The sequence below is a fragment of the Salmo salar genome, chromosome ssa06 (genome assembly GCF_905237065.1).
Source record: "Salmo salar chromosome ssa06, Ssal_v3.1, whole genome shotgun sequence".
Classification (NCBI taxonomy): Eukaryota; Metazoa; Chordata; class Actinopteri; order Salmoniformes; family Salmonidae; genus Salmo; species Salmo salar.
In genome coordinates this window covers 36,293,930-36,317,538 of record NC_059447.1, presented here as the reverse complement: position 1 = coordinate 36,317,538, position 23,609 = coordinate 36,293,930, and the positions used below count along the sequence as shown (strand labels likewise).

Here is a 23,609-nt window from a genome sequence, read left to right as displayed (position 1 = left end):
TGTAGAGAAGACCAAGGTGCAGCGGATTGCGTGCTCAACATCAATTTATTAAATAATGAGAACACAGAAAAAACAAGAAAATAACCAAGGACAACCGACAGTTCTACAGGCTATATAGATACTTACAGCAGTGCAAAATAAACAACCCACAACCCCAAGAGAAAAACACACACCTAATATATATGACTCCCAATCAGGAACAACGATATCCAGCTGCTCCTGATCGGGAGTCACACAGAAACAGAACAACTAGAAACTACATACAACACACAACTTCTGCCACGTCCTGACCAAATACTAAACAACTACTCCCTCTGCTGGTCAGGACGTGACAGTACCCCCCCCCTGAGGCGGCTCAGGTGTGGGACGTGGACCCCGCTCCACCCTCAGCGTCGCCCACTTAGGTGGTGCCCCTGGCTGCGTCGGAGGACTGGCGGGCGACCCTGGCTGCACCCGGCTGGCGGGCGGCCCTGGCCGCTCCAGACTGGCGGGCGGCCCTGGCGGCTCCAGACTGGCGGGCGGCCCTGGCGGCTCCAGACTGGCGGGCGGCTCTGGCGGCTCCAGACTGGCGGGCGGCTCTGGCGGCTCCAGACTGGCGAGGCTGGGCTGACGCACTAGAAGCCTGATGCTTGGGGCTGGTACTGGACGTGCCAGCCTGGAGACACGCACCTCAAGACTAGTGTGTGTAGCGGGAAACACTGGACCGTAGAGGCGCACTGGTGGTCTCGAGCGCAGGACTGGCATCACCCCTACTGACTGGATGCCCACTTTCCCCTGGCACATGCAGGGCGCTGGTACTGCGCGTACCGGCCTGAAAATACCCGGCCTCACCACAGCACCCATCACCCCAAAGCACGGGACCTGTCCAGTATGTCTCTGCCCAAAAAGGGTACGGGGAGCTGGCCTGGGGCTCCATCCACACCCAGCCAAACTACCCTTGTGCCCCCCCAAAGGACAAACCGACAGTTCTACATGCTATATCGATACTTACAGCAGTGCAAAATAAACAACCCACAACCCCAAGAGAAAAACACACACCTAATATATGACTCCCAATCAGGAACAACGATATCCAGCTGTTCCTGATGGGGAGTCACACAGACTAACACAGAAACATGCCATGTCCTGACCAAATACTAAACAACTACTCCCTCTGCTGGTCAGGACGTGACAATGAAGGTCAGTCAATACGGACATTTTCAGCATTGCAGTCGCAAAAATACTTTATAGACTGTTATAATACTTTATAGATTTTACAGTAAAGTAGTTCATTCACACACCATTTTATTCTCTGGCCCCAAAAGTCCATATTAAGATCATTTTTACTATATTGAGGTTATGAAAACATACTATTTTCCCCTGATTTTCGTTAAACAATCTGGGCTCATTTAGGTAAAGCAATCATACACGCACGCACGCACGCACGCACACACGCACACACACACACACCTCTCTACTAATCCATCTCTCTATTAACCACTCCCTTCTTAGATATCCCACACACACATTGTGATGACAGAGAAAGACATGCTAGAAGGGATATTGCCTGCATCTTTCACATATTCTCTGTGGGGGCTTTTTATAGGGTGGAAATGTTCTGTTTTGCATCAAGTACCAACTATTTTTAACATCGCACATTCCCAAGATACTTTGGAGTACCAGGCGTGTTGCATTGTACCGCAGAGTCTGGGTTACCAGCTGTCAAGGTTCTTATGTAAAAACACCCGCCAGGATTGACCCGGTGCTAGGCACCGATCCAGTTAGAGATCCAGTATGTAGATACTGTAGATATTTGGAGGTGTGGTGTGGAGCTAAATTTGGCACCTATTGTTTTGCTATGCCAGGTCAGGTCATCACTCTACTGTGCTGATAGAGGCCTCATGCAGTCCTTCCTCTTCCTCTGAAGAGGCAGTTGGTTCACTACTAAATCAATTATTTGCTCACCGGCCAAAAGCAACATTCTTCCCCAGTAAGGTAATCGTTGTTTCTTTTTTGTTTTCTTTATTTTTATGATCTCTCTACACAATGCACAATCAAACAATAGCTCCATACATGATTTTCCCTCTCAAACAGAACCCCATGTTTGGATGTGGAGCTTGATGTCCAGATAGGCTTTTACAAGAGCCTTTTCATGTACCTGACTGACTCACATACAATTGGTTGAATTTGGTGGAGAGGTTTTCGGCCAGTGGAGGCCAGCAAAGGGTCACCACTTCTCTCCTCCTGTCCTGATATAGGGATGACAATTGTCCTCCTACCTTCCTACCACTTGTAGTAAAAACTTAAACAAGACTTCAATAGTAAATGTACTGTACCACCAAACAATCAGTGGTTTGAACCTGTCTAATAGATGCATATACACAGACACAACTGTGTGTGTAGAGGGAAAACACCAAGCATTCAGAAAGTACAGCCCTGTAGATAATTCACTATTCTGTGTTGATCCAAAAATAATCCCAAATCCACCTGGCTGCTGTCCTGACATTTGCACAATAATTGTTATCAGTGTGAAGTCAGCCGTACCAATGGAGACTGGGTGGTACCCTGAAAGGGTGTCACAATTACCACAACCTCACTTATATGTGTTGACCCTCACTTGTGTGTGTTGGCATCTTGCCCTTCAATGAGACAGACGCCCACATCCTGCCCCCCTCCAGGACCCTCTTCCACTGAATCTAATGGTCCTCGTCGTCTGTACCATCAACCTCCACATGCTGGTCACCATGGCAACAAGGTAATGGCATGAGATAGCCCACTGTCCAGGGGAATTCCTCCTTTTACCGGTTCGCTTGCCAGGGGGGGCTCGCCCAGTCCCTAGCAACTAGTTGCTATGCTGCCCCGTTGCCATGCGGAGAATGACATGTTTTTTTAACAGTTGGTGGTGATGATCACCTCTCCAACAAACAGAATCACACACACAATGAGCACACACATCGTCACTATTGCATACCATTCAGAGAGAAGACACCTTGCCCCTCTTTATTCTTGTGTCACAGTAGCAAGACAGCAACTAAAGTTCCACTGATCAAGTTGAGAAGACACAAAGTGACTGTGAGAGACTTTATGGACCAGTGTGCAGTATGACCTGACCTGACACTCTTCAAATGAAACCATTTTTGCATGCCTTATTGGATGATTTGGGGAGAAATCTAGCCTCCTCTCAATTCACACTGAAATGACACAAGGTTGTCATGATGAAAACCGTAGTAAATAAATAGATCATATAGTCAATAACTCCATTCACAATGACCTTCACAACAGCCTACACAGGCTACATAGTGCATACCATACCAATGAAGATGAATTTAATGACAAGATTTAAAAAAATAACAAGACAGTGCCTGCTGAAGAGAGATAATTTAGCAGTTATACCCATTTCAATCACAACTTTTGATGTGACACTGATGGCTGGCCCAGATTCCTCCAAAACAGATATACCAGAGTGGGATAAAATGATTAGCAGGATCAATTGGCATGTGCTCCGTCTCTGATGGTGCTTAGCTGGCATGGACCAATAGGAAGGATGCTGCCTGGAGCTCAAAATAAGCCTTCTACTCCAGCACCCACAAAGGGGGGCTCCACCAATGTCATCTCAACCACCCCTGAGGTTGGTTCTTCCAAGGAAGAAAGAGAATGCCAACAGGATAAGCAACATCCTAAACTCCCCAAAATATTCACCCTTCCTTCTGCTATCTTGTGGCTAATGCTGCAACATGTTGTATAACCCACTCAGTTCAACATGAAGGGTAATGTTGTCATGAGAGTCAACCTGATTGAATTGAACTGATTGAATTTTCCTGATTAAGGGCACACAGCCTCAATACAGTGAGCAAAAGTAATCATAACCATTTACTAACTAGCTCCTAGAAGCTAGGAGACCTCTTGTTCCTCTACTCATCTGATAGACATGCCTTACATCCCCTAACTAGATATTGGCATTAGATCAATAGTTTATGGGAATGTTTACATAATTGTTTTAAGATTTATTTTCATAGCCCTTAAATCGGACATAGGAACATGACAGATGATGTTAGACACATGACAAATCATCGACAAATAATGAATCAAACTGTGCTTGAGTGAGTCTTAAGGTTTGTTTATATTTTGAGTCTGTTACTAAGGCTACTGTACTGTTTAATCATGGACTCAGGAGAGGTTCAACAGGGGACAGGAAGTAAACAGCAGCAACCTGCTTTGCCATGTTGCTTTGTTGAATCCATCCAGGGAGGGCTGGAAGGGTTTCCTCTCCAGAGGCCAGGGCAAAGTAAATGAACTGGGCGGGCTAGATTAATAGATAGTCAGACACCCAGGGAGATCTGACTCGGAGAAGGGGATGAAACGTGCAGCCTTGCAGAAAGGAAATCAAATTTAGATTATTGCAGTAGTCCCCGATACCCACCTGTGGGACCTAATGGCGCTAAAAATGGAAATGCTGAAAAAAACCATAGACCTTAATAACGTGTGTGTAATGGGACTTGGGGTCTGGAGCATGTGTAATCTATCCTGTGATCAAAAGAACCAACAAACGTAAACAAATTCATCATTTTGTGTGTTGCAGATGTGTCTCAGAGGAATGGAGAGGCCTACTGTGTGTGTGTGTGTGTTGTGTTGTGTGTATGTGTGAGGAGACTTACATGTAATTCAATTTGGCCTCAGGTTGTATTGATGTGGGAGGATGGGTCGAAGATTCCTTAAACAGCCCATTCAATTTTTCATCAGAGTTTGCCTTTTCATCCCACGCAGATGGGAAGTGACATTTTGTTAGGGCTCCCTTAACTAGATATACGGGGCTCGTGACCTTCTCAGGTATTACTTTTATTAAGAGAAGCAACTTAAAACAGTAAGTCAATGTCAACCGACTGACGTTGATGGAACGGCTGCCTACTGCATGCTGGCAGCCATTGTCTGTTGAGCGGAGTTGGACTCCGGGAAATTCTAGTATCAATTTCAAATCAAGATAGGTTGAATTGTGGACCTTAAACAGTAAAATGGAGAACAATCTATTGAAATCTACAGGGAAATGCACAATGTTTAACATACCCAACAAATAAAATGTAAGTAAGCACAGTTTATTCCCTGTTCTCTCTATTTAAGTCACTAACTACCATGTTATGGGTATTTTTATTTATTTATTGTAATTATCTGCCTGCCTGGCTCCATTATCACATTACAATCACATTTAATGCGTTCCACTTTTCTATAATCTCTCTCTGTACTTGGCTATACTCCAGGTTATAGAGCAGAGATGCAAATGATGCATTGACATCGTAATAAACAGAATTTGACACATTCAATACAATGTTTTGGGTGTATAGAAATGTTAAGATATATTAGTGTAGGCAGCTAACAAACAGCACAGCTTGGTAATCATAAACACAATTTGAAGGTGCTAAGAGCTGGTTTGGGACTTTCACAAAGAGGAACTGGTCATCAGTCTTAAGCAAGAAATCATTTGGAAACACTGTGGTAAAGCATTAAAATCCCATCCATTCTCTCAGGCCAGTTCAAAGCCTCAGCCAGCAAACCCGACTTATCAATCACCACTGTTTTATTCAATTAAGCATTGACACTGAACAACTGGGAATCTAATCTATTTTGCGTTAGGCTTTTTTCTTACTTTGTCCATTACTTTGGCCCGGCACAGTCTTTTGACTCAACACATTGCATTTCAAAAGGAATGTGTCTTTCTTTGTTAGTCTGTGTACGCATGTAAATCACAGATGGAAGGATGTGTGTGGATACCAGACATGTTGTCACATGATTCACTTGATTTACATAAAGAGTAAGACTGTAGGCCACGGTATTGTCAAGGGTTCATTTGTGTGCTGAAGAACTGGTTCAGTGGGTTTGCAAAAATGGCCTCAGTAAGCTATAGTGTCTATTTTTTGGGACAGCATGGCATGTGTGTGGTCCTTGGAGGACATTTACATTTACATTTAAGTCATTTAGCAGACGCTCTTATCCAGAGCGACTTACAAAAATAGAATAAATGCATTCTAGATCAGAACTATCTTTTGTTTGAGTCCACTGAGAGGGAATAGGCCATTGTTAGGATAATTAATGTCCAACCCCAGATGTATTTCGTACCCATGAACGATTGGCATCTCTTAAACATAGTCCAGAGACCAAGAGAAATGGCATTCCTATCTCTGGTTTGTGATAAGGGACTCATACATTTGCATTATGATGAGAAGATAGCACAGAAATGCATCCCAGCCTCATCTGCATGTCTCTCTTCACCTTACCTCTGGGTGGAGGCCTTCAGAAACCGTTGTTGTTTGATCAGCCCCTAGGACTGATCCAGATGTTTTCATTCTTTCCAAAATTAAAATAATTCGATTTCTGTCTTTTAGATCTGTAGGCTACACTTGGCAGCAGGGCAAGGATAATTTCTCTACCCTCATTATCTTATCACATTCATTCTGGTAATATATAATAGGTAAGAGGTAGTTGAATCAAAAGAAAAAGTAAATAGTTAGGAAATAGTTAGCTTAATGTTCCAACTTGTGACTGGCATAGTAAGCATTTCACGGTAAGATCTACACCTGTTGTACTCGGCGCATGTGACAAATAAAGTTTAATTTGATGGGTGAGAGGATGTTAATTTGTTAGATTGTACATTGTAGCGTTCCATCTCTACAGTATGTGGGTATTGCAATATGTGAGTATTATAGTATTTCCCACACAAAGATTCACAGAGATTACACACATCTAAAGCAGGACTAAGCAAGGCATGTGGATCTCAGACAGATATCATCATCTACACTATGAGAAAACTCCATGACAAGTCAAAGCAAGGATGGACCAGAAGTCAGAAGAATGCCTGTATTTATCAAGAGTTAGCTTTCCTAGACCAAACAAAGCTCTGAGATTGCAGCAGTGTGTGTGTCAGACGAAGCCAGCATGACCCATTCCGAGATTGGAGACACTGGCTACGTAACCCACCAGACCTCCCTCCACTTGTGTAAATAAACTCTATTGCAATTACATAGCAGGTTCTATGTACCTACAATGCTGTTACTACAGAGTTATTCCGTAAATAATGTACATTTGATTGACATGACCGTGTATTTTACAGTAGGTTACTTTGACAATGCTGCATTCATAACCAAGTGGGAAGGTGGAAATGACCAGTTGTGAAGTTGTAAGTACTAGTTGGATGCGTGCACATGCTTTGAACTCATTGAGTAATGCCGATTGGCTAATGGCCAACAAGCTGTGTCAAGCATAAACTAAAAGTACAACTATCATGCTTGTAAACAAATTATAGTGTTCAAAAACCATATTAATAGATTGTTTTTTATAAATAATATTTTGTTGTTGCATTTAACTGCCGAAAATTATGTTATCGAGGTATCCTAATTTTCTTAGTAGGTTACGTGAGAGGTCAGCATGTGGGAGAAGTCAGAGCTCAGGGATGATAGAGTTGAAGGGGCGTTCAAGTGATTTTTCCCAGTCAGTATGTGGTAAATACCAATAGTGTGCAACTGCGCCCCTTCTTCTGTGTGCAACTCCGCCCCTTCTTCTGTGGGGTTTATCCGCAGCTGGTATCCAACGTTGTGCATTAACGCCACCTACTATATTGGAGCGCCCCTGCCTCCCGCCTGTCCTAACTTAAAAATGGACCAATAAAAGTATAGAGAGGAGTTCCTGCAGATTGGGAATGCCCACATGCAGGAACGCCCCCACACTGTGGGCTGCAATTGCACCCTTCTAAATACCACCTTCCTACTTGTATCTGAACGCAGGATCAGAGCACCCGCCCCCTCATGAATAATTCAGCAGCCCCTCGCGCCTCATGCTACTGTATGAGAGCGTTTTCAACACACACAAACATCTTCGTAGCAATGTTTGGTTCTTCTTATGCAGTCGCGTAATGAAATAGTTATTTCTTCTTCACTGGGTGGTTATTATTGGAGGCAAATTGAGCGCAATTCCGGGATTTGTTCCTTCCTCAAAACCTGGAGTAGGAGGTACCTCAGTGGGAGAAGGACGGAACGATCGAACACGTCGAATCTTTACGCACGCTCGCGAAGGCTGTGTTGTGGTCCAGCTGCTTACTGGAAATCTTGCTGAAACGTTAGCTAGCCATTGCACTGACGTTTACCTACGAACTGACACGGGTGTAATGGTCAGTCGGACGTTCTTGCCTCGGCTTATTTGACAGTGGAGGGGGTGAAAAAAAATCAAGGTACGTGACAGCGAATGACAATTACAAGGTAATGTTACATTTGAAACGCGAAATTCGAATGAGTTGGCTGAATGACGTTAGTCCTAGCCAAATAATGTGATGTTCTTTAGCGTTCGGTGTCTGCTGTGCTAGCGCTTGCTATATATCCGCATCAAAGAGTCCCAAGCATCTATTGTATTGCAGGTAGCTAGCAAACTGACATAGTTAGCATTCGCTATTTGACAACCATGTTCTTTTCGAACATTTTTTTTACTGTAGTTATATTTAGCTGGACAACCTAAAGCCACACAGTGAACAATGTGGCCATTCAGTTACACAAAGAAACCCCTTTTGTGTATTTTTCTTATTGACGAATATTCCATCGCCATACGCCTCAAACTGGTTTACTGGACATCTTTGAAGTTAGAATGACAACTACCCCTCTGGCTAACGTTAGTTAAATAGAGAAGCTGTGTAAAGTTATTAAGAGTCATTATACCCTTGGTGAATTACACCATGGCATTTGCTGAATTACTTTGTAAACCAAATGTATAAATGCTCCATTTCTGTGCATTCAATGTCCTAGCACCAGTTTACTTAAAATGCATGGGGGTTGTAAATGCATTAGTGCCATGATGGGTTATGTGTTTCTTACATTTCCAGTGGTGACAGAACTGGGTCTGGTTTCTGAAAAGCATCTTAAAGAGAAATGTAATATATATATATATATCTCATATTCTTCATCTCTAGCACCAGACCAACATCACTATATGTCAAATGGCGTGTTTCTATGTTTTCTTGATGTTGGGGTGGTGCTGGAGATTATGAAGTTGAACAATTTAGAAATGGCCCTTTAAGGCTAAATTTGTCGTTAGAACCTTCGTAGGAGCATAGTTAAATCTCTGAGCTGTTTCCCAAAACCTTCCTTAATAACGTTGCACTTGAAAACGATTAATCTAACATGCTGACCAGACCTCATGTGTGTCCGCGCTATCGCGCGCATGTTGATTTTGTCCATTAAACAGTTATGGTAATTTAGAAAGCCTATGATCGCCAGAACGGCCTTAAAAAATAAATAAAAATTGGACTGCCGTTTAGGGTTCTAAAATTAGTTTGAACCCCATTGTGAAATCTTTTATATTTCGCTACAAATCGAGATATTAAATATTGATCCATTCTGACTACATTTGTCGTCACACAGGACCACGTGTTGACACAGAACTATTACGGACTGGCAGGCCTAAGGGAGGCTCACACCCTCATGCACGCTCTTTGCATGTGCACCCAGCAGTGTAGGGTTGACTCTCTCAGGCAGGATGAAATCGACTACATCGACCATGATCCTTTGCTAGTTACTACCACTTTCACCATGATCCTTAGCGTTTTTTGTTGTTGTTGCCATTCAGACCAATTCAGCAGTATGGCGCACTTCAAATTCAAAGACTTCTGGCTTCATGCGTCATCGGGAGTTTTGCATAGCAATACACGGATGATGTCAGCGCTATTACTATCTACTGGTTTTAATGTCTATGCTTGCAGGTGACAGAGTGGTTCAAATGATTGACAGGTGGATTGTGGGCTCAACAGTGAATTCACCTGCACACATGCTTGATGGCTTGACCGTGTGAATAGACCTAGCAGCTGAGAATGCTTCAGTAGGCTACTGTACAGTCAGTCATTCTTTGACATTCAGTGACCAATTATTCACTCAAACACCTCTTTGCGACCTCCTTATTCCCAAAACCTTTCCTCAATCACTTATCTTTCTTGAAGTGACCGTTATGGATAGGCTACCTACAGTAGAGTAGTCCATGGACACTGACAAAGGGACCCAATATTTGGGCTTGTTTACTTATTCTGCTAATCCCGTTTCCAAACAGCAGTCTTCAAACAGCATGGTCAAATTGCCTCATGGTGACGCCATAAAATGAGCTAGCTTAAAATCAATAAGATGAGGTGAGCTTGTATTTTGGGTGAACCATCCCTCTAAACATATTAAGCCCCCTTTCTCCTACTTATAAACATTGTTGGGTCATGAATCAAATACTCTGACAGCCTACTGGCTAGGCCATTTTAACTAAAACACAACCCAGATAAAATAATCACACTTGGCCAGTGCCTCCAGGGTGAGATTTTTTTTTATGAGTGACACGTAGCAATTTCTTTGTAACTTTCATTTACGTGCCGGAGGGCAGCTGTGGAAAAGTGATTAGGGAAATGATGTGCAGTCTGGGGTCTAGGGTTGGGGGCTTTAGCAAGGTACTTCACAGAAATAGCCCCAGCTGTCACAGCAGACATCAGCAATGATGAAATTGTCCCAGATTGGGGTGTCTGTTGAGGAAATAACAAAATCATAATTAAGTTCAGCCAATTGATTTACCGGCTGGAGTGGCTGCTTGGATCTTGATGATGAATGAGTATGGAAGGGCCTTAGCAAAACTACAGTGAACTGGGACCCCACTAGACCAAGTGAAAGGTTTTATGACATTGATTTACCGTAATTTCCGGACTATTAAGCGCACCTGAATATAAACCGCACCCACTGAATTAAGAAAATGTATATTCTTTTGAACATAAATAAGCCGCACATGTCTATAAGCCGCAGGTGCCTACCGGTACATTGAAACAAATTAACTTTACACAGGCTTTAACGAAACACGGCTTGTAACAAAAATAAATAGGCTTTAACGAAACACGGCTTGTAACAAAAATAAATCGTCTTTAACGAAACATGGTTTTTAACAAAAATAAATCGTCTTTATCGAAACACGGCTTGTAACAAAAAATAAAAAATTTGCAGTAAACAGTAGCCTACCAAGAAAGTCATTGGTCACTATCTTCCTTCTCCTGTGCACTGAAACCACTGAACCCACTCAGAGTTGAATAGCCTCAGAATTGCTTCATCCGATATTGGATCGTTTTCATTGTCGCTCTCGTCACTTTCATCCGGAGGCAAATCCCCCGCTGAGCCCTCTTCAACACGCAGCAGTCCAGCCTTTCGAAACCTGTTGATGATAGTGGATCTTTTGACAATGCTCCACGCTGTCAGGACCCACTGGCAGACTTGACCATAAGTTGCTCTTCGCATGCCGCCCGTTTTAGTGAAGGATTTCTCCCCACTTGTCATCCAAGCCTCCCACTGAACACGGAGCGCCACCTTAAATGCACGATTTACACTGATTTCGAGTGGCCGCAAATACTTTGTTGTGCCCCCAGGAATCAGGGTGACAAAATGACTACCGTAATCAGAATGATGGGAAGTTTGAGCGCGCTCAATTTAATCTAAACAGTAAACAAAAAAGTTGTTTTGACCTTAACCCGTTCGGCAATTTCATTGGTCTAATGAAAGCTTCATGCCGCCAAAAAACTGAGCACGTCACAGAATGTGTTAAAAAAAAAAAAGCGGGAAAAATCCATATATTAGCCGCATCATTGTTTAAGCCGCGAGGTTCAAAGTGTGGGGGAAAAAAGTTGCGGCTTATAGTCCGGAAATTACGGTACTTTTATTAATTCTACCTTTTAACATGCAATGAGTGAAAAGATGTACAGGCTGCTGAGGGAAGCCAATTAGATCTGACCTAGAATAAATGTGACTGGCAAGTAGCCTACTTCCAGCTGTCCTGGGCAGTGTAATTTCTCAAAGTTGCTAGTCTTGATGCCATAGGCCTACTTGTTTACTTTATTTCTTTATTTTATATATATATTTTTTTTTTTACCCGTTTTCTCCTCAATTTTGTGGTATCCAATTGGTAGTTAGTCTTGTCTCATCGCTGCAACTCTCGTACGGACTCGGGAGAGGCGAAGGTCGAGAGCCGTGCGTCCTCCGAAACACAACCCAGCCAAGCACAATGCTTCTTGACACAATGCCCAGTTAACCCAAAAGCCAACCGCACCAATGTGTCGAAGGAAACGCCGTGCACCTGGCGACCGTGTCAGCATGCACTGCGCCCAGCCCGCCACAGGAGTCGCTTGTGCGCGATGGGACAAGGACATCCCTGCCGGCCAAACCCTCCCCTAACCCAGACGACGCTGGGCCAATTGTGCGCCGCCCTCTGGGTTTCCCGGTCGCGACTGGCTGCGACAGAGCCTGGACTCTAACCAGGATCTCTAGTGGCACAGCCTTAGACAACTGCACCACTCTGGAGGCCCTCCTACTTGTAGTATACTTATGTTGAATATACAACATTTTTGTTATTTTTTCTAAGCTTATTGCTCTAATAAGCTCTTCTGACTGAGGTTAAATGGGGTTTACTTAAAAGTCTGAAGAGAATGCAGTCTCAGGAAGCACCTCTCCTGCTACCACTAACTCCTGGCTGCTACCAAGATATACCGCTATGATGGGAAAGTCAAGTCAACACAACTAAGACAGTTGTGCCAGGTGTTACAAGCAATTTAATGCTTCCTTTTAAAAATGTCTGAAGCCATTTTCCAGTAGAATGTTATGAAACAATGTAAGATTGATTTAGATGTTTTTAATACCTCCAATGCAGCCCAATCATTTAGCCTAGTAGAGTATTTGATTGATAAATGGCTTCTTTGCACAACATTATAAAGGGGGGCAATGTTATGGAATTGTCACGGCTGCTACTCTTCATTTAGGGGAACCTTGATTATTAAACACAGTCACAGTGTTGTCTGTCTGCAGTCAGATATGTAAATTGAAGTCTGTGCTGCGTGCCTGATGAGCTGCTGTGACTCTCGCATGTAGTAAATCCCCATAACTGCCACACCTCCAATACTTAGAGGAAAACCTGAGCTGCTGCCATGCCTTTACTGCAGGGTCATTAAAGGCCATGCCATGCCAAAGTGAAGCTGCATTCATTAACACCATCTCAATTCATCCCTTTGCTCCCAAGCCTCCCACCTCAGGTTTATCTTACTGGCTGCCTGTTTGTCAGACTCACACATGCACGCGCACACACATGCACACCTTTCTCCCTTTGCTTTGATTGGGATGAGATTATCAATGGTCACAGCTGTTTCACCTTTTGGTGTTTGCTGCAGCGATAAAATGGTTGAGAATCTGACATGCAAGTAGATTTTCCTCGAGTCACATTTGGAGATGGCATATTGCTGTGCTCAACGCAGTATGACGGACTGTATGTTCGAGCAGCAGGTTTGGCTTGTCCTACTCTTCCGAAATGGGCTTTCAATATGTTTGGCTGAATACTGTTATAGGACAGTCTTTCTCAGATGTTTTCCCATTTATGTCATTTATTACAGAATGTTATTACAGAATTGGGTGCCTATGCATCCAAACTATGGAAAGACGATTGACGTCTCTTCTTAAAAATGTTTGTGTGGAATCACAATAAAGGGATTGTAACCATCAACATAACCTAAAGAGGTCCTTCAAGTTCAAAAAGCAGCAAAGTTGTTGTAAGTGACTGTTTTTTTGTTGTTGAATCCAGTCCAACTTGTGAGAAAGCCTCACCCCATGACTCTCAATTACCCACAACCTCTTACAGGTGGGCTCTCTCTCTGCTGTCGCCTGGCTCTTATCTCCATGCCCAACTTTACTTCCTACAGGACACAATTCAGCTGGCCCCATAGACAGAGTAGGAGGGGGGAGGTTTTTGGCGTCTGGCACTTTTTTCTCTCTGGTCTAGGTCTATGCAGCATGCATTCCTGTGGGCAAGATTTCATTGTCAGTGCCACTTAACTAGTGCTAATAATATCAAGGAGACTAACGAGGAGGCTAAAAGTTCCTGTTGAGACCACACATCAGGGTCAGTAATGCTTTGTTTGCTTTGGGTGTGTGTGTGTGTGTGTGTGTGTGTGTGTGTGTGGGTGTGTGTGTGTCTTCCGTTTGCTGTTTCTTTTATGTGGGCCAACGTCGATCTGGTTCCAAGATACCAACAGACAAGACTTTTTGTTACAATACCGTATTATTTCCTGATATCGAATCCTGAGTGAGAGAGAATGTTTGGATTATTTGAGGTTACTAAAGCACAGACCAATACCCCTAGCTTATAATAATATGATAAGAACTGGCCCTAGTCAACCAAACTCGGTTTCTTGTTTCAATCGCCAAATATTTTTATGTTGCCACACAGTCAAGGTGATATTTCTCAGTAGTAGAGATGACCAGGGACGTTATCTTGATAAGTGCGTGAATTGGACCATTTTCCTGTCCTGCTAAGTATTCAAAATGTAACTAGTACTTTTGGGTGTCAGGGAAAATGTATGGAGTAAAAAGTACATTATTTTCTTTAGGAATGTGAAGTAAAAGTTGTCAACATTTTACTTGGGGGTCATGTTGTGAACATCAAGAGAATGCTGAGTTACCTTGCATGTTGACATATAAGTGGTTCTATTGTATCCTCTCCTTCCTCAGTAAGCAATATCAAAAGAACTTGATTTGAAGAAGTGTTGACTTGAACCATAAGAGCTCAGCTGAACGATGGGGAAAATAATTCAGCTAGCGTCAGACAACCAAGTCTCTGGTGCAGTACAACTTGTTTTTAGCAAGAGTTAAATAAATAGAGGGATGTATTTCTTTTTCTGTCCCACAGCAGTTTAATTTAAATGGACCACTGAACAATACTGTCTACACTACAGCAAGCAATGTGTCACCTGCTTTCAGAGGGGAAAAACAGCTGTGAATGCAGCCATTTTCACTGGACCGCAGTGTTTGCCTAATGGAATGGATTTGTAAATTCTCATAAATGTTATCATTGAGGGATGACCGCAGTCACTCCAGGAAGCGGCCCTTGTCACCGCTCATATTCAGGAGGCCAGTGTGATTCTACCATGTTGAGGTGACAAGACTTCCGGCTCCATCATGGAATTAGCCTAATTTACATCAGCTCACCCAGCTCAAACATTCACATCTTTCAGTTTCACAAATGATCCATTTGCTTATATTCTACTTTTTGAGACCAATTTCATCCAAGTCTCCTCATTAACAAAGCCATAATTGTTCTCCTTTTGTCTTTTTTACATGTTAAAATGAAGCCGACTCTCAAGCTCAGGATTAGAACAAAATAAACTGTAGTATCATCTAGCATATGTTGTACCTAGCACTGCAGGTAGACTGAAGAGGAGTATCTTACAGATCCTTTCTGGCAACCTCACCCCCAGGTTTATTCAGTCTCTAGCTCAGACTTCCAGGACTCCACTGAAGTCCCAGTACATGTCGTTTCCAATGGAGCGTGCCACCAGGACCTTCTGATCCGATCAGATGGCTGTTTTGACACCATTCCTCCCTCTTCTATTCCCCTCTCTGAGGCCATCATCTCGTTCCTGCCATCCACGCATTGGTGCCACCTCGTCTTCAGAGACCTCGTACATATACTGAACAAAAATATGATTGCAACAATTTCAATGATTTTACTGAGATCATATATTTTACTGAGTTCATATAAGGAAATCAGTCATTTGAAATACTATACATGTGCATGTAGGCTTTGGGGTGGAAGCAGTTCAGGAGCCTTTTGGAAGAGGTGTTGTCGTTCCCTCTTCGACTGTGTTGGTGTGTTTGGACCATGATGGATCCTTAGTGATGTGGACACCGAGGAACTTGAAGCTCTCCACGGTCAAGACTTTTGTATCAACATGACTACTTTCTCTCTGATTTATTTTTTATTATTTCATTAGAGAATGACATCCTAGCTCAAGTCCTGCGTTTTCTCACACCAGAAAGAAATGGCTAATAGGACTATTTATATCTAATAATATCTCAAGCTAATATGGCTCCTGCTTGTGAGCAAAGAAAGACTGAGTGTACTGTTTCTTAGCTCAATTGCAGCCACTGTTTCAATAGAAATGGTCCTGCAGATCTCCCATCTGAACTCAATACAAAGGCGTCTGAGGGAAGAACAAAAGGGACAGGTATTAAATTGTCCTCATCGGTCTTTCTAAGTTGTTACATTGGACAGTACCCTCCATTTTTTTTTTTTTTAACAGACATATTGCTTTCACCTATAAACACATTTGCCCGAGGGGGTACAGATTGTGGTTTGCATGGTGGTTGGCATTGACATATTTTAATATGTCGCTTGACCAGCTAGGCTATGTTGGATATTATTAATAAAATTACTGGAGTGCATAGAATTTGCTTCTAGATGTATATTGGCCTAGCCTACATTTGAACTGAAGCACTTCAGTGCCTTCCTTTCCCCCTGCACTTGAAAATACAGCCTCTCCATGGCTCTGAATTACTTCCATTTGAAAAGCTGATTTATAGATAATCTGTCATTGATTTCAGAACATCATGCACCAGGTAAGGCTGTGTGTGTGCGCACTTCTTTTTGTTGTTGAGGCTACTCAGATGCTCCACTTCCTGGTAGAACCAATCAAGACTGACCATTAAAGAGAAATCTTTCACAATGCAAGTGCATTCATGTATCTGGAGGCTACCCTAATCTGTGATGATTGGTCGTACTCAGTATGAGAACACAATCAGTTTTGAATGCTGTTCTAGAGAAGCATCTAATCCAATAGCCTATTTCTCTTTTGGGTGTAAATTTCAACCTCTAATATCTCCATTTGTAAATATGTTCTCCAAATGGGTAATTATGAGCTCATGTATTGATTCTTTCATCTGCACCGCTAATTCTCTCTGACGGATAGGCCTAAACAGCAAGCATTTAGCCCATGTTTGTTGGTGTTTGCGGTCTTCGAAATCTGAGTTTTTCGACCTTCACCCGACTTTACATCCCCTTCAACCTTCTCCTGAAGTAACAAAATAAAAAACACTCCTCAAGACGACCATGATTTATTTTCCCCTCCAGTTTTATAGAGTAGACCCTGAATATCTGTTTTCGAATCAAATTTTATTGGTCGCGTACACATATATTTTGCAGATGTTATTGCAGGTGCAGCGAAATTCTTATGTTTCTAGCTCCAACAGTGACGTAATATCTAACAATACACACCGTCTCAAATAAGGTCGACCATTTTTGATTTTTCAACACCGATACTGATTATTGGAGGACCAAAAAAAGCCGATGCCGATTAATCGGACGATTTTTATTATTTATTTATTTATTTGTAATAATGACAATTACATCAATAATGAATGAACACTTATTTTAACTTAATATAATACATCAATAAAATCAATTTAGCCTCAAATAAATAATGAAACGTGTTCAATTTGGTTTAAATAATGCAAAAACAAAGTGTTGGAGAAGAAAGTAAAAGTGCATTATGTGCCATGTAAGAAAGCTAATGTTTAATTTCCTTGCTCAGAACATGAGAACATATGAAAGCTGGTGGTTCCTTTTAACATGAGTCTTCAATATTCATAGGTAAGAAGTTTTAGGTTGTAGTTATTATAGGACTATTTCTCTCTATATCGATTTGTATTTCATATACCTTTGACTATTGGATGTTCTTATAGGCACTTTAGTATTGCCAGTGTAACAGTATAGCTTCCGTGCCTCTCCTCACTTCTACCTGGGCTTGAACCAGGAACACATCGACAACAGCCACCCTCGAAGCAGCGTTACCCATGCAGAGCAAGGGGAACAACTACTCCAAGTCTCAGAGCGAGTGACGTTTGAAACACTAGCTAACTAGCTAGTCATTTCACATCGGTTACACCAGCCTAATCTTGGGAGTTGACAGGCTTGAAGTCATAAACAGCGCAATGCATTGTGAAGGGCTGCTGGCAAAACGCACGAAAGTGCTGTTTTGAACGAATGCTTACGAGCCTGCTGCTGCCTACCATTGCTCAGTCAGACTGCTCTATCAAATCATAGACTTAATTATAATATAACACACACAAATACGAGCCTTACGGTCGAATCCGGAAACTATCATCTCGAAAACAAAGCGTTTTTCCTGTCAGTGAAATACGGAACCGTTCCGTATTTTATCTAACGGGTGGCATCCCTAAGTCTAAATATTCCTGTTACATTGCCCGACCTTCAATGTTATGTCATAATTACGTAAAATTCTGGCAAATTAGGTTGCAACGAGACAGGCGGCCCAAACTGTTGCATATTCCCTGACTCTGCGTGCAATGAACGGAAGAGAAGTGACACAATTTCATGTTAGCAGGCAATATTAACTAAATATGCAGGTTTAAAAATATATACTTGTGTATTGATTTTAAAGAAAGGAATTGATGTTTATGGTTAGGTACATTGGTGCAACGACAGTGCTTTTTTCGCAAATGCGCTTGTTAAATCAACACCCGTTTGGCGAAGTAGGCTATGATTCAATGATAAATGAACAGGCACCGCATCGATTATATGCAACGCAGGACACGTTAGATAAACTAGTAATATCACAACCATGTGTAGTTAACTAGTGATTATGTTAAGATCGATCGTTTTTTTATAAGATAAGTTTAATGCTAGCTAGCAACTTACCGTGGCTTCTTGCTGCCCTCGCGTAACAGGTAGTCAGCCTGCCATGCAGGCTCCTCGTGGAGTGCAATGTAAGGCAGGTGGTTAGAGCGTTGGACTAGTAACCGGAAGGTTGCAAAAACGAATCCCCCCCTGAACAAGGCAGTTAACCCACGTTCCTAGGCTGTCATTTAAATTAAGGATGTGTTCTTAATCTGACTTGCCTAGTTAAATAAAGGTGTCAAAAAAAATAAAAATATAAAATATATATATATATACTGCTCAAAAAAATAAAGGGAACACTAAAATAACACATCCTAGATCTGAATGAATGAAATAATCTTATTAAATACTTTTTTCTTTACATAGTTGAATGTGCTGACAACAAAATCACACAAAAATAATCAATGGAAATCCAATTTATCAACCCATGGAGGTCTGGATTTGGAGTCGCACTCAAAATTAAAGTGGAAAACCACACTACAGGCTGATCCAACTTTGATGTAATGTCCTTAAAACAAGTCAAAATGAGGCTCAGTAGTGTGTGGCCTCCACGTGCCTGTATGACCTCCCTACAATGCCTGGGCATGCTCCTGATGAGGTTGCGGATGGTCTCCTGAGGGATCTCCTCCCAGACCTGGACTAAAGCATCCGCCAACTCCTGGACAGTCTGTGGTACAACGTGGCGTTGGTGGATGGAGCGAGACATGATGTCCCAGATGTGCTCAATTGGATTCAGGTCTGGGGAACGGGCGTGCCAGTCCATAGCATCAATGCCTTCCTCTTGCAGGAACTGCTGACACACTCCAGCCACATGTGGTCTAGCATTGTCTTGCATTAGGAGGAACCCAGGGCCAACCGCACCAGCATATGGTCTCACAAGGGGTCTGAGGATCTCATCTCGGTACCTAATGGCAGTCAGGCTACCTCTGGCGAGCACATGGAGGGCTGTGCGGCCCCCCAAAGAAATGCCACCCCACACCATGACTGACCCACCGCCAAACCGGTCATGCTGGAGGATGTTGCAGGCAGCAGAACATTCTCCACGGCGTCTCCAGACTCTGTCACGTCTGTCACGTGCTCAGTGTGAACCTGCTTTCATCTGTGAAGAGCACAGGGCGCCAGTGGCGAATTTGCCAATCTTGGTGTACTCTGGCAAATGCCAAACGTCCTGCACGGTGTTGGGCTGTAAGCACAACCCCCCACCTGTGGACGTCGGGCCCTCATACCACCCTCATGGAGTCTGTTTCTGACCGTTTGAGCAGACACATGCACATTTGTGGCCTGCTGGAGGTCATTTTGCAGGGCTCTGGCAGTGCTCCTCCTGCTCCTCCTTGCACAAAGGCGGAGGTAGCGGTCCTGCTGCTGGGTTGTTGCCCTCTTACGGCCTCCTCCACGTCTCCTGATGTACTGGCCTGTCTCCTGGTAGCGCCTCCATGCTCTGGACACTACGCTGACAGACACAGCAAACCTTCTTGCCACAGCTCGCATTGATGTGCCATCCTGGATGAGCTGCACTACCTGAGCCACTTGTGTGGGTTGTAGACTCCGTCTCATGCTACCACTAAAGTGAAAGCACCGCCAGCATTCAAAGTGACCAAAACATCAGCCAGGAAGCATAGGAACTGAGAAGTGTTGTGTCGTCACCACCTGCAGAACCACTCCTTTATTGAGGGTGTCTTGCTAATTGCCTATAATTTCCACCTGTTGTCTATTCCATTTGCACAACAGCATGTGAAATGTATTGTCAATCAGTGTTGCTTCCTAAGTGGACAGTTTGATTTCACAGAAGTGTGATTGACTTGGAGTTACATTGGGTTGTTTAAGTGTTCCCTTTATTTTTTTGAGCTGTGTGTGTGTGTGTGTGTGTGTGTGTGTGTGTGTGTATATTTATTTATTTATTTATTATATTTTTTTTAAACGGCAAGTCGGTGGCAAAAAATTACCGATTTGTTATGAAAACTTGAAATCGGCCCTAATTAATCGGCCGACCTCTAGTCTCAAAACACTGGCAGGAATATAAATATACTCTTTCCATGACATAGACTGACCAGGTGAATCCAGGTGAAAGCTATGGGCCCTTTATTGATGTCTCCTGTTAAATCCACTTAAATCTGTGTAGATGAAGGGGAGGAGACAGGTTAAAGAAGGATTTTTAAGCCTTGAGACATGGATTGTGTATTTGTGCCATTCAGTGGGCAAGACAAAAGATTTAAGTGCTTTTGAAAGGGGTTCGGTAGTAGGTGCCAGGCACCCGGGTTTGAATGTGTCAAGAACTGCAATGCTGCTGGGTTTTTCACACTCAACCGTTTCCGTGTGTATCAATAATGGTCCACCACCCAAAGGACATCCAGCCAACTTGACACAACTGTGGGAAATGTGGCTAGCATCCCTGTGGACCGCTTTCGACACCTTGTTGAGGCCATGCCTCGATGAATTGAGGGCAAAAGGGGGTGCAACTCAATATTAGGAAGGTGTTCCTAATGTTTTGTACACTCAGAGTATACAGTTGGAAGTCGGAAGTTTACATACACCTTAGCCAAATACATTTAAACTCAGTTTTTCACAATTCCTGACATTTAATCCTAGTAAAAATTCCATGTCTTAGGTCACTTTATTTTAAGAATATGAAATGTCAGAATAATAGTAGAGTGATTTTATTTGAGCTTTTATTTCTTTCATCACATTCCCAGTGGGTCAGAAGTTTACATACACTCAATTAGTATTTCGTAGCATTGCCTTTAAATTGTTTAACTTGGGTCAAACATTTTGGGTAGCCTTCCACAAGCTTCCCACAATAAGTTGGATGAATTTAGGCCCATTCCTCCTGACAGAGCTGGTGTAACTGAGTCAGGTTTGTAGGCCTCCTTGCTTGCATACGCTTTTTCAGTTCTGCCCACAAATGTTCTATAGGATTGAGGTCAGGGCTTTGTGATGGCCACTCCAATACCTTGACTTTGTTGTCCTTAAGCCATTTTGCCACAACTTTGGAAGTATGCTTGGGGTCATTGCCCATTTAGAAGACCCATTTGCAACCAAGCTTTCACTTCCTGACTGATGTCTTGAGCTGTTGCTTCAATATATCCACATCATTTTCCTACCTCATGATGCCATCTATTTTGTGAAGTGCACCAGTCCCTCTTGCAGCAAAGCACCCCACAACATGATGCTGCCACCCCCGTGCTTCACGGTTGGGATGGTGTTCTTCAGCTTGCAAGCCTCCCACATTTTCCTCCAAACATAACGATGGTCATTATGGCCAAACAGTTAAATTTTTGTTTCATCAGACCACAGGACATTTCTCCAAAAAGTACGATCTTTGTCCCCATGTGCAGTTGCAAACCGTAGTCTGGCTTTTTTATGGCGGTTTTGGAGCAGTGGCTTCTTCCTTGCTGAGCGGCCTTTCAGGTTATGTCGATATAGGACTCGTTTTACTGTGAATATAGATACTTTTGTACCTGTTTCCTCCAGCATCTTCACAAGGTCCCTTGCTGTTGTTCTGGGATTGATTTGCACTTTTCACACCAAAGTACGTTCATTTCTAGGAGACAGAGCACGTCTCCTTCCTGAGCGGTATGACGGCTGCCTAGTCCCATGGTGTTTATACTTGTGTACTATTGTTTGTACAGATGATCGTGGTACCTTCAGGCGTTTGGAAATTGCTCCCAAGGATGAACCAGACTTGTGGAGGTCTACAATTTTTTTTTTCTGAGGTCTTGGCTGATTTCTTTATGATTTTCCCATGATGTCAAGCAAAGAGGCACTGAGTTTGATGGTAGGCTTTGAAATACATCCACAGGTACACTTCGAAATGACACACATGGTGTCAGTTAGCCAATCAGAAGCTTCTGAAGCCATGACATCATTTTCAGGAATTTTCCAAGCTATTTAAAGGCACAGTCAACTTAGTGTATGTAAACTTCTGAACCACTGGAATTGTGATACAGTGAAATAATCTGTCTGTAAACAATTGTTGGAAAAATGACTTGTCATGCACATAGTAGATGTCCTAACCGACTTGCCAAAACTATAGTTTGTTAACAAGAAATTTGTGGAGTGGTTGAAAAACGAGTTTTAGTGATTCCAACCTAAGTGTATGTAAACTTCCGACTTCAACTATATGTAGATAATGGTGTGTATGGACAGTATATGAGTAGAAAAGGTTTGTACGGCAGTAGTTATATAGAATGAGTATTTTACCACTAGACATCTGTTTCCTTTTGCAGATAATCAGAAACTGACATGATCCCCAAACAGACAGCTGTTACCTGGACGGACGGTGCTACCGAAAACTGTATCTGCTTTATTGGTCCCCTGCAGGATTGAGTTGTAAAGAGGAGGGCAGGACGATACGTCTCTATATTACGACATATGCTGCACTATGCTAGACACAGTGCACACATGGGATTCTTGTCTGTTCCATGGATGAAAACCATATCATAGTGCTGAAGACTGGATAGAGAGAAAATGTCTTCAAATCTGGTTCATTGAGTGGATTCTCCACCCAGCCGTCCTGTTTTAAGGTTTAATGCCTCACATGGGCATGGAACCTAATTGCTTTATACGGCGGCCTTGAGAAAGCGGACACCACTTTTAGCCCATTACCCTGCATAAAATGGATGTTTTTTGCCTCCTATCTTTTCTCCCACACCTACATAATGTGACCATTTGTGCGTGGTGCTAGGAGATGGCCTTTTGTTATGCATTAGGCTATCGCTACCTCGGATTGTGTCCATATACACTGGTGACCACTGCTCCCCATTCCCTGCCCTCATTACAGAGGTAATAGAATCAGCCTCTGTCCCCTGAGCACACAGCCTTCCATACGTTTCTCATCAGCTCATTCCCACCAAGCCTTCCATAAGCCTCCAGTGATCATTGACTTTGAACTACCTCCAACGAGCACATGTGATCAGCACGGGCCTGTTTATTATGCAGGTTTATAGGGGGGGTGAGCTCCACCACGTCCCCATTCTGTCGCTTCCGCTGGAGACGGGGAAGGAAAAAAGGAGACAATCTACTGAAATTCAGAGTAGAGAGAGGATCTGGGCTCTTTCAGAAGCCTTTGTTTTTCATTGCTGCATTTCTCTCTTCATACCATCTATACCTAACACTAGATTATAGAAGAGTGCTGATTTTAA

At 42.9% G+C, this 23,609-nt stretch overlaps 1 protein-coding gene across 1 annotated transcript in view; it reads left to right on the top strand.

Annotated features, from left to right (window-relative positions):
* Window positions 1–7,803: 7,803 nt before the first annotated feature.
* Window positions 7,804–23,609, top strand: part of LOC106607178 (protein TANC2) — a 147,105-nt gene continuing 131,299 nt past the window's right edge. The window contains 1 exon segment of the mRNA XM_045720468.1: window positions 7,804–8,191. The gene's annotated coding sequence lies outside the window, so the exon portion shown is untranslated.